This window comes from Mastomys coucha, unplaced genomic scaffold (genome assembly GCF_008632895.1).
Source record: "Mastomys coucha isolate ucsf_1 unplaced genomic scaffold, UCSF_Mcou_1 pScaffold21, whole genome shotgun sequence".
NCBI lineage: Eukaryota > Metazoa > Chordata > Mammalia > Rodentia > Muridae > Mastomys > Mastomys coucha.
The window spans coordinates 127,961,100-127,969,264 of NW_022196904.1; the positions used below are offsets into that span (position 1 = coordinate 127,961,100).

Below are 8,165 nucleotides of genomic sequence, written 5' to 3' on the forward strand. Positions count from 1 at the left end.
GACTGTAAAAACATATAATCATCAGATTCTAAGATATCCTTGAGTCCCAACCAGTTATAAAAACAGGACCCACACTCTAAAGCATGAGTATAAACTCAGAAAATAAGAAAAGCATGCAACCATCCCATCCCCACACATCGAGAAGCAACAACCCTCGAACCAGACTAACTCCTTCCAGCAGCAAAAGTAAGGCCCACTGAGCAAGGCACTTCAAGTTCCAAGAACAAGTGGCTTTCATCCTAGAATTTCAACAGTTCTAGAAGTACCTAGAATGGAGATAAAATAGATATTTTAAGCTGGTCACCATGGGTATTGCTTATGCAGCAGAATTCCCCATCCTTGACAGGTGGCACGCTCATGATTCAGAGCTTGTTGTGGAGTGCACAGCCAGGCATCTTCTGCTGGCTCCTTTCTTGTCTGCTTTCAGCAGGCAGGTGATCAGCTCTGTGAGATCTTGAGTGGCCCTATCATATGTGTGCTGGTTTCACAGGCTGATGGCTAGGAACCTCTGTAGTGAGAATGATGGCTTCTTTAAAAACCCAGTTATGTTACCTGAGTATGTTTCTGTTTTAATCCCAGGTGTGGGATAAGAGGCTGCTTCACAGCAGGTGATTGTGTTTTGCCTCGTGCACTAGCAAGGGCATGATTTTTGCCAGCTGCCAGATTCTAGGGACTCCAGAGAGTCCAGAAAGGGCCTATGGTGGCTGCTACTCCCCCAGCTACTGATCACTGGTGGTTCCTATTTTTGAAGTTTCTCAAATGGTCAAGAGCAAAGAGATGAGAAGAAAAATTTGGAGATATTCTATAGACAATTGTACTTTTCCCCCAAGAAACCCAATGCTCCAAATCAGCAGGAAGTAGTCTAAAGAGATCTATGCCTCCTTTCCTCTCCAACCTTCTTTCTCTCCTACCTAGTGTTGGGGGTGTTAGAAGGGATTATGGTGGAATAAGGGTTGGAAGGGTAGTAGATATAAGGACCCAATAAAATAGCTAAGCAAATAAACCCACAGACTTCAGCTCTCCTCTTCAGGCTTTTCATCCTTGGGGCACCTGACCAGACTCATGTCAAGTGCTGTGAGTTAAAAGCAAGGAAAAGTGTATGTTCCACTGCCCTATGGGTGATAACATCTATCACATCGCCTAACAGTTCCAAGGGTTGGAGAGATAGACTGGGAAAGGGGAAGAACTTGGGGCAATTTTCCAACCTGTTGCATACTGAGAATCCTCAAGCAACAGGAACTAAATACATAGTTTAGGTGAAGGGTGGGGACTCAGACTAAAGGTCCAGGTGCAAAAAGTTTAGTAGATAGGACAGCAAGTCCAGGGCAATGTAAACAGACCTTGTGTGGGAAGCAAGGCCTGAGGTGATGGGGTGGGAAGATTAGGGACCAGAATGCACAAGGCATTGAAAAGACTATAGCTCCCTGGAAGAGAATAGGGGCAATAGTGATAAACTCTAGAACATGAGGGAACTCATACACTAAGTGGGCAGTGTACTATCAACGGCACACATACAATGTCTGCTTTCTGACAGGTGGAGACAGTTGTATCCACCATGTGACTCCTGGTGGGTGATAAGGCACCTACCTGGATTCAAGACCCACCCCTGAAGACTAGCCTTGAGGCAGCCTCTCCATTTCCAGGCAAATAGTGTAGTTCTATTACCAGAGCAAAGGCAGATCCACCAAAATATACATCAATGGACTAGACATTACCAGAGCAGCTGCAGACCTCCAGCAGCAGCAGCAGCAGCAGCAGCAGCAGCAGCAGCAGCAATGGCTACTGGGTGGATTTAGTCCCATTAATGTTGCAGAGCAGGAAGCATGTGGTAGAGAACTACCAAAGGATGTGCTTCGGCAAGAAGAAACTACCTCTGTAGGATGAGTAGCACAGCACTTTCAGATGAAATGGTGGGATCCAAGTTCTAAATCACCATTAGTAAAACTGCTGAAGCATACCATGGTCAGAGGGAAGAGTACTTGACTAACAGTAACTGTTAGTCAATCTTCAGCCAGTATTTAAGAAGAAAAACTGAGATGATCAACTTACAAAGAGAAAGGGTTTATTTGGAGGTATCAATCAATGGTTACTGGGCCTTGTAGTTTTGGGCCTGGAATAAGTCAGGACCACAGGACCGCATGGAGGAGTGAGGCAACTCATTGCCTGGCATTCTACTTTTCTGTCTATTGTGATAAAATACTAACCAAAAGCAGCTTGTGAGGAATGGGGTTATTTCGTCTTACTGTTCCCACTCACAATCCAGCATTGAATGAAGCCATTTCAGGAACTTGGAAAGCAGGGCAGAAACTTGGAAGCAGAAACCCAAGCAGAGGCCATGGAAGAATACAGCTTACTTGCTTGCTCAACCTGCTGTCTTATACAGCCCAGGACCACCTGCCCAGGAGTGACACCACCTACAGTGAGCTAAACTCTCCCACACCAACCATTAATCAAAGAAATCTGGTGAAAACATTTTCTCACTTGAAGTTTCCTTTCCCAGATGAAGAGACTGGAGTCCACTTTACCTTCAAGAGTATGCTACCAATGACCTAAAGACCTACAGGTTATCTACATGTCTCAAGGACTCACTGTAGTCCCATGGGCTGGGAACCAGTCTCATTTAACACACAGAAAATGCTCACACCATTGCAGCAACCATGGCCTTTATTGAAGGTGCATGCCAATAATGAAAAGCAGCTTTCTAGATAAATCTTCTATTCAGGGTCTTTTGACTACTCTGCACCATGCCTAGTGCCAACCTTTACTGAATACTGCTCCTTTGCCAGGGCCCATGCCAGTTTCTGGGGACAGTGAAGCAGCAAGCACAGCCTTGTCCTCAAGTTGATGACATCCCTGCTGAGAAAGGATCCAAACTTAACTTCATAAATTCAGCTAATTATTCTTATGCATGAACTCCTCTAATTTCTGCTCAAATTGGGTTCATGTGAGCATTGACTTTGCAAACATCCCTTCTAGGCTTCACTGAGCCTCTCATTCATTTGAGTGGCCTCAAAGGTCAACCAGAGCCATGTAGTCAACCTATGTCAAGATGAAGGGGCTCATTTCCATTATATCTGTGCCTCTCACTGGCTGTGGGACTTTGGAGAAGGTACCCAGCCCCGGTGATTTCAAGTTGCCTTCTCTGTTCATTACCTACACAGTGAAGAAGAGTTTGGCCAGTACATGTGAAATCTGAGTCAGATCCCGGGGTCTCAGGTAGAACATCCTTCAACTTTCCTTGTCACCATGACACTAGGATATAAGCAGAGGAGTGTGGCTCCCCAAGCTACAGAGCTAAAAAGCTCTTGCCCAGACCTTTGTCCTATATGACCAGGCTTCAAGCCTATTCTTAGCTTGCCTCACCCTCAGATGTACAGAGAAGTGCAAGCAATAGAGATGGAAGGGCTCCTCACCTTGTCTCTGCAGAGGAGCACTCCCCATGAATACACAACCATCCGGAACTGGAACAGGTCTGCAGGATGCATGCCTGTGGCCCTGCTCCACACACAGTCTTTATTCATATGAAACAATACACATATTTCACAACACTCTGCTATTGATCCTATCGTACTAACTCCCTGTTTTGTTTCATTGGATCCCACCAGATCTATTCATCAATAAGGTATTGTCCTTTTTAAAGTTCAGATTCCAACATTGTAAAGGGACTGTTGTCATTTCAATCCTCCTGATTTAGTTCTAATTCTCTTCTTGATCCTTTAGACTGAACCCATTCTTGGTGTGTTATAGGTAAAAACAAGGTCACTAGGTAAGTTCCAGGCTCCTCCTGCCTGCTGCCTTGCTTCTGCAGATGTCTTCAGGTTTTGGATAAACAAAGCAATAAATGCAAATGGATCTGCCAGCTCTTTCATGTGTCAAGTGTGAGATTATCTTTAGACATTCCCCTGGTTCCCTCCAGCCTGGTGTGAACGCCCTGTGGAGAACTTATCTCTCTGCCACAAGTCACAGAGGGAGCCTGGACTCTGTCACAGCACTGATGCTTGGGGAAATACAAGAAATCATTAAGATAGACCATGCAGGGCATCACCAAGGCAATGTTTGGTATTGAAATCATCCTTTTTGAAATAATCTTTGAAGTTCTTCCTTGAGAGAAACATTGTAACAGGGTTGAAGCAATAGCCAGTCAGTAAAGCTCCAACTTTTCAAGCATAAGGGCCTGAGTTTGAGCCCCAAAAATCCACATGAAAAGTCAAGCACATAAGCCCAGCACTGGGGAGGTGGAGACAAGTAGATCCAACTGGCCAGCTAGCCTAACTGACTTGGTAAGCCCCAGACCACTGAGAACCCTGTCTAAGTATCACTTGCTAGCCCATTGTGCTTCTGCATCTCTCTAAGAGGTAGATAATATCCCTGAGGATGGTGTAGGAGGTTGTCTTCTGGATGTCTCTGCCTCTGCCTCTGCCTCTGTCTCTGCCTCTGTCTCTCTCAGTCTCTCAGTCTCTCAGTCTCTCTCTCTCTCTCTCTCTCTCTCTCTCTCTCTCTCTCTCTCTCTCTCTCTCTCTCTCTCTCTCTCTCTCTCTCTCTCCAGACAGAAAGACAGATAGATATCTGTCTCTGTCTTTCTTTTTCACATACACAATTTTTAAAAGAAAAACATTATGATAAATTAATATGGCATTCAATGCCTGCAGGGAGCACCCTGTTGACTGATCACCAAAGAGGATGAGAAGAGGGCTGGCACTGCAAGGGCTCCTTCACAGGCAGTGAGCTCCCTGCCTGCTCACTGGCACCAAGCCCTTGACATCATTGGAAACACACACTCCTCCTGGATTAGGCACATTTTACCTTTCAGTCGCTTTCATTTCACATACACTTAAAGTGATGAGTCTATCTCTCCTACACTGGTCCTGTTTCAAAGGTACTGGTCTCAGTGGAAGAGGACAAGCAGAAAAGCCCAGGTTCCAAGAGTGGCTGCAAAGTAACACTGGGAGTGTGCCTACTAGCAGAGTGCCCCTTTCTCAGCACCAACCTAGAGCTGAGCCTGGCCCAGAAGTTAGGCAGATGCAAAGAGCAATGTGCATGCAAATGAAGCATAATGCATATGTAGATGAGGCCATCCCCACTGACTTATAACCTTCTTTAGTGGCCATGAAATCTCAGGGCCAGTCTGCCTGCATAAGAGCTCACTCTGCAGTTCCTGGTACTGGAGGAAGCCTCTGCAGAGGATGCAAGGCCTTTTTGCAAACTGCTTTGGTTTTAAGCAAAAGTGATGGTTTTAAGTTGGTCATTGGCATCTAACCGAGCTTACAAGTACATTTCATTTCTGGAAACTACATGGGTATTGGCAATGTTATCTCTCCCTGATAAGGAATTGAAAGCTCAAGAAGCCATCTCCTGCTGCAGTTTTGTGTCAGTCGTGAAAGACCCTGGATGAGGCAATGACTTTCCCTAGGAGACCATGGACATTGGAACAGCACTTGGATATGGTCCAGAGCTGTGTAAATGGGTTCATTTTCATGCTTGAGAGACAAGGGGGCTTTTTAATAGTAATAAAGCATGTGCTGTAGAATTGCAATCAACATGTGCTGTAGAATTGCAATCACTGTGATTAAATAGCAACTTGCCTGCTTGGAGACTCTCTGCACCTTAAGGCGCGTTTACCAGGATGCATCTTCTGGTGCAGATTATGGTGTTCTAACCTCCTCACCAAACTCTAGCCACCTACCCAGTGCCCTCTCCCTCAGTCAGCCAGGATCGATTCCTGCATCCCTGCCAACCAGCCTCTTTCTCCTCCAGGAGCACATCGATTTCCTGAAATGAATGATTTCTGTCTGTAAACCCAAATCACCATTTCCCTCAAAGTAACACTTAGAATTTTTGTCTCCCTAATAATGTTAACAACATCCATAATGACCCTATTGGGGACACTTACCCTGAAGATGTAGAGGTGGCAGAAGAACCAGTTAAAGCCCACATGTTAGCCTGAGCTAGGGACTCCAACATGAGTACCAGGTCACCCTGGAGCCACATTGCAGGACCCAGAAGCCTCTGCTTCTGTGATCTGTAACTGTAAACAGAGACCACCTGTCCTACCTGATGACAGCTTCTTCCTGCCAAGGTCTGGGGTTCCTAAGAATACCTTGCTTGCCTGCCTGCCTGCCTGCTTTCTGAGCTAATTCTGGGGCTCAGCTATTTGCCATGCTCACCAGGACACAGAGAAGGTACAGCTCCTGTACCTGTGAGCTCCAGAAGCTCACAGGGTAATAAGTCATCTTGAGACATCAAACCACCAGCAGGGTCACAACATGGGCTAGAGCCCAGGCACAAACCAGGAAGGTGTAGGAAGGAAACATTTGCCATGGGCTGGAAGCAGAAACTGTGAGGCTGAGCACACATTGCCTACCTGCAAAGCAGACCAGGAAATTTGTGTGCTTCTTTTTTTTTTTTTTTTTTTTTTTCCGAGACAGGGTTTTTCTAAGTAGCCCTGGCTGTCCTGGAACTCACTCTGTAGACCAGGCTGGCCTCGAACTCAGAAATCCACCTGCCTCTGCCTCCCAAGTGCTGGGATTAAAGGTGTGCGCCACCACCACCTCACAATTTGTGTGCTTCTAAAGAGCAGGACATAAAGGATGGGGGGAGGGACAGTGCAGCCTGAGAGCTATTCAGTTTGGCCTGGCCAGAAACCCATCTGTCCACTTGCTGGGATAGTTGTCAGCAGAGGAATCCTTATAGAAAGAAGGGCAAAAGTCTTCTGAAGGTATGAGGACCAGAGTAGAAGATGGGCAGAGCAGCTAGCCCCAGGCCCTTGGGAGCATGGAGCAGGTGTAGATGCAAACACAGCTTTTGCTCCAGAGAGAGTAAGAGTTTATTCTGAGCCCATTTTGAGGGATCATGGCCCAGGAACATGGATTCAGGTTGGCCCAAATGGCATGCTTTTCCTATGAAAGTGGTTATGTGAGCTTTTTATAGTAACAGAGCAAAATAAAGTCATAAATCAATGCATCAAGCAGAAGTCATTGGTAGGGACACCAGGTGCATGGCTTATAGAAGAGCAGGAAACCTCTGCTATAGATTTCAGATATTATAACATCCTTAGCTTCAGTGGGTGGAAGCTAATGGTCTTCTAAGTTCATATATTCCAAAGGTTTTACCTGATAGTCTCAAAGACAGCAGGTCAGACACAGAGAATGGCCATGAGTGGCTGTTAAGGGGATTGTGACAGTTAATCTTGGTGTCACGTAGATTGGATATAGAATCAACTAAGAAACACATATCTAGGCTAGGCTGGGAGGATAATTGCAAGGAAGAATAACTAAGGTGGGGGAAGACCCTCCTTCCAGAGTGGGCAGAACCTTCCATCACAGCCCACATAGAAAGAAACCTGGGATGGAGGGAGCAGTGCTGCTTTTGCTTCCCTGCCTTGGCTTCTTGCCAGTGTGTCTGTCCTGTTATAGCTGCCACCACCACTGTTGCTGCTGCTGCTGCTGCTGCTGCTGCTGCTGCACCCCTCCACTGCCATCAGAATCCAGCTTCTTCGACCTCGACCTTTCAACATGGACTGGAGACAAGTGACTCTCCAGAAATCTTCCAGGACTAAAGATAGCTCAAATTAAGTGTTACAGCTCTTTTAGAATTTGTCTAACAGGTATTCTGACTTCGGTCGGGACCCCCTCCCCCCCAAAAAAAAATAGTTCAAATTTATTTGGGCTCTTGATTTGCAGCATTCCAACTCTCCACTATCACAGTTCTCCTCAGTCAGTCTGCACATCAACACAGCCGTGGCTTTTTCTGGGGCCTTCAGGTAACACAGCACTAGGAAAGGCATCCTGCAGCCATGTGTGGAGATGCACAAAAGCAGCATCCAAAGCAGTCAGGCCAGGATGAAGGGAGGCTACACACAGAAGCTCTGCTCATTGGGCCATGAGGCTTCTGAGCACCTGAGCATAGAAGCTAAAGAGCCAGAGAGTGAGACCTTAGGGCTTTTCCCTGCCAGAGTGGTTGATGCTTTACCTATGCTATAAGCTTGTGGTTTGGGGGAACTTGGTGATACACACACACAGAGACACAGACACAGACACAGACACACACACACACACACACACACACACATTAGACATACATTGAACAGGGTCCTTCTGCAAATCCACTATGTGCTAGGCAAATGGGTGGTCACCGCTACCTCTGCCCCTGGCATTGGGCAAAGCTTC

General features: G+C 46.3%; 1 non-coding gene across 1 annotated transcript; it reads left to right on the top strand.

The window, feature by feature from the left end:
- The first annotated feature begins 7,569 nt into the window (after window positions 1-7,569).
- On the top strand, window positions 7,570-7,629 carry LOC116104265. The gene has a single exon (XR_004123777.1). It is a non-coding gene; the product is annotated as a U7 small nuclear RNA (small nuclear RNA).
- The last annotated feature ends 536 nt before the right edge of the window (window positions 7,630-8,165 follow it).